The sequence below is a fragment of the Macaca fascicularis genome, chromosome 10, assembly GCF_037993035.2.
Source record: "Macaca fascicularis isolate 582-1 chromosome 10, T2T-MFA8v1.1".
NCBI lineage: Eukaryota > Metazoa > Chordata > Mammalia > Primates > Cercopithecidae > Macaca > Macaca fascicularis.
Genome location: NC_088384.1, coordinates 14,550,397 through 14,558,923, shown reverse-complemented (window position 1 = coordinate 14,558,923; position 8,527 = coordinate 14,550,397).

Sequence of the window (8,527 nt, the reverse complement as noted above, 5' to 3'; positions counted from 1 at the left end):
CAAGATCCACCACTGCACTCCAGCCTGGGTGACAGAGCAAGACACTATCTCAAAAAAAAAAAAAAAGAAAAGAAAAGAAAAAAGAAAGAACAAGAACAAGGATGTAAAAGAAATAGAACAAATCTCAGTTGCTGCCCTTGAAGAAAGCTGCCAAGCCTAGGGAGACAGACAGTGGGACACACACTTGGCAGGCACTTGGCCGTGGTGCTTCCTGTCCCTGGCTTCCCATGTCACAGCACCCGGTGGAGGACAGGACCCTCAGAAGTACATGGAGATGCTCCTATGTGCTTGGAGGAATAAGCATCCATCGGAACGGCCTGTCACCGACAGGTGTGAGACCTCTCAGGAGTCCCCACCTCCGTGGCTTGTCTTCCTCCATCTGTACAGGGATTTAGGGGTTCTAAGGCTTAGAATACTCTATGGCTTACAATACAGCTAACCAGACCCAGGATAGGCCTGATCTCCAATAAGAAAAATGATCACTTCACCCCATTTTAGAGGTGAGAAAGTGGAGGTTCAGAGCAGTGATTTGCTCGAGGTCACACAGTCAGGAAGTGCTAGGAGCTGGATTCAAGCCCAGGACCCTCTGGCTTCAGAACCAGTTGTCCTTCCCAGTGACACTTTCTCCTGTGTCTGTGTTCCTCCCTACTGCCCACACCACCACTCCTGAGCCCTCGCCCTCTGTCTCTGCCCTGGGTACTGGCCTCTGGCCTCTGTCTGAAGATGCCGCTGGGACAAACTCACCACCAGGCCCTGGCAGGCCGGTCGCTTCTTTCCCAGATGGGCGGTCGGGGTACAGATGCTGACAAGGGGCTCGGGGTTTGGGAGGGGCTGCTTCAAGCCATCTTGGGGACACAGAATGGAAACTCTGCATGCATCACTCAGCCTGACCTTCTCCTCCACTGTGGGATTGTTGTAGGTGGGGCTCCCAGAACAGACAGGGGGGATGTATTAGTTCATTTTCATGCTGTTATGAAAAAATACCCAAGACTGGGTAATTCATAAAGAAAAAAGTTTAATGGCCTCACGGTTCCACATGGCTGTGGAGGCCTCGCAATCATGGCGGAAGGCAAAGGAGGAGTAAGGGCACATCTTACATGGTGGCAAGCAAGAGTGTGTGCAGGGGAACTGCCCTTTATAAAACCATCAGATCTCGTGAGACTTATTCACTATCGCGAGAACAGCACAGGAAAAACCTGCCCCCATGATTCAATTACCTCCCACCTGGTCCTTCCCGCTACACGTGGGAATGATGGAAGCTACAATTTGAAATGAGATTTGGGTGTGGACACAGCCAAACCATTTTAGGGAGCCAGACCCAGAGAGTGGGTGGAGACTACCCAAGATTGCACAACAATGCTGAGGCAGGGTTGGGACTGGAACCCAGGTGACCTGATTCCCAGCCTGTACTCTTCCCAGTATACTGTCCAAAAATGAATTCCAAAAACTAAAATGAACAATATTACTCATTTCCATATACGTAAGACTTTAGGCAGAGAGTTAACAAAAATTTCCAAAGGACACAAAATGGCAATTTTCAATTTTTTTTTGTTTTTTTGGCTCAAAACGTTGCAGGCAGAGCCTCCTCTAAAGACAGTCCAGTCTGTGGGACTAGCTCTTGCCCTTGAAGGGGGGCCCTGTCCAAGGTCATAGGCACCCAAACTTCCCCAAGGAGGCTATTTCCTGCTGCTCTTTCATGGGAAGACCCCAGCACTCACTCACGTTCCCCGAGTGCCTCTATTCTCCTTGGTCATCTGCGTCATCAGACAGCTGTTGACTTGGTGGGTCCGAGAGAGCTCCTGATAGCTGTCGGCTCTGTCCCTTCTTCCCTCCACGTTGGTTTCTCAGAACCTCGGTCATTCCAGGTTCTCAGAGCCTCTGTGTAACTGCCCCTCCCACCTTTCCTTCCTTCCTTTCTCCTTTTCCTTTTTCCTTCCTCCCCTTTGCCCATTTACCAACCTACACATCCATTCAACAAACATCCTGTGGCAGGTGCTGGGATTCAATAATTGATGGGTCACCGAGGATCGTGACCTGGAGAGAGATGCAGCTGAGCTCAGAGAGCAGGGGATGGGGGCACGGAGCAGCCAGCACAGCCGGGGTCGGGAAGAAGTGACCTTTACAACAAATCCCGCAGGATGGTTTTCCTTTCTCCCTCCCTCTCTACTGTGCAGGCACATTTTGCTTGACTTGCCCATTTTCTGTTTTTAAAAGATGAGTGGCCAATATTTAAAAATAAGGACACTTTGCAGGAAAAACTGAATTTTCAGCTTCTCTTAAAAATACAGAAGATCGGGCCGGGCGTGGTGGCTCAGGCCTGTAATCCCAGCACTTTGGGAGGCGGAGGTGGGCGGATCACCTGAGGTTGGGAGTTCGAGACCAGCCTGACTAACATGAATAAACCCCGTCTCTACTGAAAATACAAAATTAGCCAGGCTTGGTGGTGTACGCTTGTATTTTTAGCTACTCAGGAGGCTGAGGCAGGAGAATCGCTTGAACCCGGGAGGCAGAGGTTGTGGTGAGCTGAGATCACGCCATTGCACTCCAGCCTGGGTAACAAGAGTGAAACTCTGTCTCAAAAAAAAAAAAAGCAGACAGTCTAGCCAACCCTGGAGCAATTTTGGTTTGACACAGACCCCACCACTCCCTATTGTATCACACTGCATGGGTTAAAAACAGATACTAGAATCAGGAGTCTGGATTTGAGTCCTGGCTCCACCAATTATTAGCCACAGGCCCTTGAGCTACAAGGTATTTGATTTTACTGGGCCTTCATTTCCTCATATAGCAAATGAGACAATAAGCGTAAGTGTTGTGAAGATGGAGAGAATCTGTGTGAGGAACTCAGAACGGGGCCCGCATCTACCGGGTGTACACTGTCAGCATTTCATCACTGCGGCTAATATCTACCCAAACCCCAGCCCCTGTCAGCATCTGAGTTTGGGATCCCAGCAGCAAAGGTTTCATTGTTAGTTTCATATTTGCATAAATTATAAGCAATAGAATTCTCTCGCCAACATGTACTGTTCCTGGCTGATTGCTCGGACTGACACTGTAACAGGTGCTCTCCTACACCCACTGTTACGAGAATCACTGAACCGTTGGCCGGGAACAGCTGGCCACCCACCCAAACACTGGGATTGCCCATCAAGCCATTCCAAGCAATCCCAGCTCTCTCAAACTGAAATGTCCAATTTGAACAGTCCAGTGCACATAGTAGAAGCTCAATAAATAGATTAGAATGAATGAGTAGTAGTTGCTGGGCACAAGGTAGGCTACCAAACATTGAAATTTCATTTCTTTCTTTTTTTTTTTTTTTTCTTTTTTTTTTTGAGACAGAGTTTCACTCTGTTGCCCAGGCTGGAGTGCAGTGGTGCGATCTCAGCTCACTACAGCCTCTGCCTCCCAGGTTCAAGCAATTCTCCTATCTCAGCTTCCTGAGCAGATGGGGCTACAGGTGCAGGCCACCACACCCAGCTAATTTTTTTGTATGTTTAGTAGAGACGGGGTTTCACCATGTTGGTCAGGCCGGTCTCAAACTCCTGACCTCAGGTGATCCACCTGCCTCGGCCTCCCAAAGTGCTGGGATTACAGGCGTGAGCTACCGCACCTGGACTTTGAAATTTCACTTCATCCCGTTTTAGATGAAGAGGCTGAGGCTCAAAGGGGCCAAGCGGTACAGAATTGGGAGGGACACAATGTCCTTGGCCCTGAACTAGGCTGGTGGCAGCTGGCATGGCTGGATTTGAGAGGTAGAAAGAAGACCTCACAGGTTTTCTCCAGTGTTTGTCACACCTCCTAGAATCTTGTCATCATAGATTTGGGCCTTATCCCAAACCATCATCCCCCAAGATCTACCCAGGTACTTGAGGGAGATGAGCTGTCAGGGATAGGAGGTTGGAAAGGGCAGGGAGGTGTCAAGAGACACCCAGCCTGCAGGTGTCCGCCTCATCCCCTGCCCCAAACAGCCATCACCGACACAGCAACAGAGTATCCAAAAGGCCAGCCAGCAAGTCAGCAGCTTCCACATCTGTGGCCCCTGGGCTGCCTGGTCACATCCCTGTGCCTGTCTGTCTCTCCCATGTCTAGCTCTTCTCTCCTAAGGACTTTACATTCACTTACTTCTTTTTCTGTAACAGGGTCTCACTCTGTTGCCCAGGCTGGAGTACAGTGGCACAATCACTGCTCTCTGCGGCCTCAATCTCCCATGCTCAAGGGATCTTCCCACCTCAGCCTCCCTAGCAGCTGGGACTACAGGTGTGTACCACCATGCCTGGCTAATTTTTTTGTGTATGTTTTCTGTAGACAGAGGGTCTCACCATGTTGGCCAGCCTGGTCTTGAACTCCTGGGTTCAAGGGATCCTCCCACCTGGACCTCCCTAAGTGCTGGATTACGGGTGGGAGCCACCACACCCTGCCATGTTCGATTATTTCTTTCATCCTCACGACAGTCCTGGTATTGTCCCCTTTTACAGATGAGAAAACCGAGGCACAGAGAAGCTTAGGTATTTGTCCAAAGTCACAGCTGATAGGCAGCAGGGCCAGTACTTAACCCAGGCTGTGGGGCCCCAGAGTTAGGGCTAACACCACTACACCACACTGCCCCAAAGCGGCCACAAAATCTGAAAGGGTAGAACGAAGGGGGCTTTGTTCACTGCTGGATCTCCAACACCGTGGTTTGCGCATACTAGGCCCTCCTAATGTCTGTTGAATGAATAAATGAATGAATGAACAATTCCTTCCTCTTCTAAGAACGATCCTCAACCAACTATCCAAAACCAGCTGAACTCTGGCTCAGCTTGTCTTGCGAAAGCCCCACACAGCATTCCACAATTCCTCCACACCGAGGGAGGGCTGTGATCAGCTGGTCTACTCATGTGTGTCCTCCAGAGTCACTCCCTCCGGGACAAGGCTGGAGACTCTTTGTGGACCGAGCAGTAGCCGGCCTGCTCTCTGTGGCCAGTACCCGGTATGAGGCCAGGCACATAGAGGAATGGGAGATGAGACATTGTCTGCCAGCTCTGCTCCTCCCTCCCTCTGCATCCTGGCTTCCTGGAATCATAGACCGGGCACTCCCCCTCCACTACCCGACCTGCGTCTCTCACCACTCAGCGCTTCCTGCCTCACTTTCTGCCAGGCTCTGTGATGGGAGCCTCAAGTGTGTCATAGCCCTGGTGGTGGAAAATGTCTCTAAGCAAGTCAGCCTAGGGGATGTCCCAGGCCTGTCACAGGTGCTGGTGGTGAGCTCACATTTAATCAACACTCCCTCCCCCACTACCGAATGCACTGTGTGGCCTGGGACATGGCACCGCCATCCCCTCAGGGCCTCCGGGCCTCAACTGAGGAACAGGACTCAGAACCTCTGTCATTCCTATCTTGTGAGGTCACTGTGTGATTGTATGAGATACCAGGGGTTCACACACTTTGGAGCTGTAAGGAGCTGTGCCATGTGGGTACTAAATATTGCCTGGATTCAACTCCTTGCTCCACTGCATTCTAGCTGTGTGATCGTGGGCAACTCACTTGACCACTCTGAGCCATAGGCTTAGCTATAAAATGGGCTAAGAATAGTACCTCCCTCATGGCATTTGTTTAAGGATCCAGTGAGTTAAGGATCCTTCTAGCGAGTGGAAGGATCAATGTGCTTAGAACAGAGTCTGACGCATCTAAGTACTCAATACCTGCAGACTTTGAAGGACTGAGAACATTCCACAGTGGCTCTCACAGATCCTTGACCCCAAAGCTGTCCACCCCCCACTGCCTGTTAATAAAGCCCAAATTGTTAAATTGTGGCTGCTAATCTGCAAGAACAATTCCTCTCTCTTCCAAACACCATCCTCAATCAACTATATCCCAAACTAGCTGAGTACAAGCTGAGCCGCCTTGCTAAAGCGTAACCCAACATTCCACCCTCCTTCCCCAATTAGAAGGTCCTTTCAGACTGTTCTTGTGCCTGGCTTTTCTGACTAAAGGCTTGAGCTAATGGGGCTCTATCTGATGTTCTTCCAAAGCTATTAGTATCACCCTTAGATCCCCAGAATGTAGCCCAGGGTCTGACTCACAGCACAACAGTTGGTTATAACAGAGGTAGCTCAGGACTGGGACAGGAGGAGGAAGTAATCTACTCTACTTGGGGGCAAATCAGAGGGCCTGCCAGAAGCAGAGATGCTTGAGTGGGGTTCTGAGGGATGCATAGGAACCTGAGGGCAGACTGTTTGGGTGGCAGGGCTACTTCAAACCCAGGATCAGCTGGTGCCAGGCAAATGAGTCAGTTGCAGTCCCTACTCTCATCCCCACCACCAACACCTGACATGAAATACATGTAGTCCAGGCCTCAAGCCATATTCCACGTGGCACTTGGAACCACAGAATGTCAGGGCTAGGAGAGCACTTAGAAATCATCCACTCTGCCTGCCCAATTCATAGATGGGGCAACTGAGGCATAAGAGCCGATGGGACCTCCCCAGAGTCCCCCAAGTCATGGAGGATCACATTAAGGGCCTCAGCCATTATCCTGAAAATGACAGTGGGTCACTGGAGGTTTAGCAAGGATGGGGTGTGGCCAGATATGACCCTTAGCCACATCAGCCTGGCAGGGCTCAGAGGTGGAAGGATCAGAGGGGCAGGCGGCCATGGGGACAGGCAGACCGAGGAGGAGGCTGAGCAGGAATACGAGTGATGGTTTCAGGTCTGTGGCACAGGGGTCACCAGGGTGGGGGTGGGAGCAACCAGTGAAATGCTGGCCCAGAGGGACATTGGACCAGCTTGGAGTGTGGAGGCAGCAGGAGGGGCCCAGTTACAGAGGAGGAGGAGGGGGTAAGACCACCTCGGCCTCACCAAAAAGCATCGCCCTCAGCCTCCTCTCCTGGCCACCGTTCTGCCCCATCGACCTGCCAAGCTATCAGAGGGCTTTGTTTTTTCTCCCACAATCACAGTCATGGATCGTGACATCTTTTTCCCCCCTAAGTTGACTGCCAGGAAGCTGAGAATGAAATTTTAGTAGGTATTTTCCCATCAGTATAATTATCCCCTATGTAGCCTTCTATATGCTAAGGGTTGAAAGCTCTGGAGTCAGTACCTGAGTTTGAATCCTGGTGCTACCAACCATCAGCTGCGTTTCTCCACCTCCCTGGGACTGTTTCCTAATCGGCAAAATGGGGAATAAAGTACCTGCTTCTCAAGGTTGTTTCGGGATGATGAGAGACGACGCCCAGGCCATGCTGGCACAATGTGTAGAGTGGGAAGTATTGGTTCTCTTGCCCCTTCTTACTGTCCTCCTTGGTCTTTTTATTTCAGCTGTCAGTAATGAGGAGGACAGTGGTGGGTGATTCTTCCTAGATCTGGGCCTACACTTTCCACCATAATTTACTTTGGAAATGCAGGCACTGGAAGTTGCTTCGAATGAGAGATGGGAATTGGGGGAACGGGGGAAACAAAGGAACAAATCTAGTTCAACAAAGAGGAAACATGAGAGGCTGAAAGGCTCCCCCACCACCTCTCCTCCTTTTTCTCTTACCCACCAGATCTGCCCTGGCTCCTGGCTGCCTCCTGCTTCCCGCTCCGCACCTGATGGTTCTCCAGGGCTCCAGCGGCTGCCCGGTCCCCAGCTGGTGCAGCTCCTGTCTCCTGAATCTGACCCAGGCCCCTCCTGCAATCTGACCACCACCCCTGCCACCAGCTGCTTCCTCTTTGTCTCCTCTCCCAAGATCCTCACTCGGATGCACACTGAGCATGAAACACAGTGACCGCTGGCCCATCCCTCCATCTGCACCTGGCATAAGATGACCTTGACTCTGCTCTCTGCCAGATCAAGTCTCTCACCAGACATGGTGGGGACACCTGGGCTCCCTGGGCTTGCCTCTCACAGCTGCCTCTCAGCTTTCCAGTCTCCATCCTCTCAGCTTCAGTTTTCCCTGCCTGGGAAATCGGAGTTGGGAAACAGAAGAGCTCCTTTTGTGTTAGGAACCTGAGGAACTATATGGTCCAGAGAAGTCATCAGTTATCAGCTGTGACCACCTGGGGCCTGCCTATAGCACAGCGTTGCAGAATCTGAAGCTGCACCCAGGCTCTGCAAGAGGAGGGCTGTGGTCAATTAGAAATGTCTGCCGTGCATGGGTGCAATTGATTAGCAATGTCTGCCGTAAGTGTGGATTTATGAATGCCAGGAATTGCCATCCATGGTCTGGTCCAACTTTTATCAGGACACTCTCTATCATCTATCTATCTATCTGGAGGGACAGAGGGAGAGAGAGAGAGAGAAAGAGAGAGAGAGAGAGAGGGATCCGTCATCAAGTGCAATACTTCCCCAGGCATAGACTTGTGGGATATGAGCTGATACCTGGACACAGAATATGACAGACAGTCCTGACTCCTATTAGTGAAGAAGATATTCCCTTTACAATCCTTTTTCTTTCTCTCAAGGAGGAAGTTTGCATTTGGCCCTGGGATGTCTTTAACAGCTCCCCAACAGCTTCTCATTTCTCCTTTAAGAGACAACAGGTTTACTGCAGGCAATGAATATCAACAC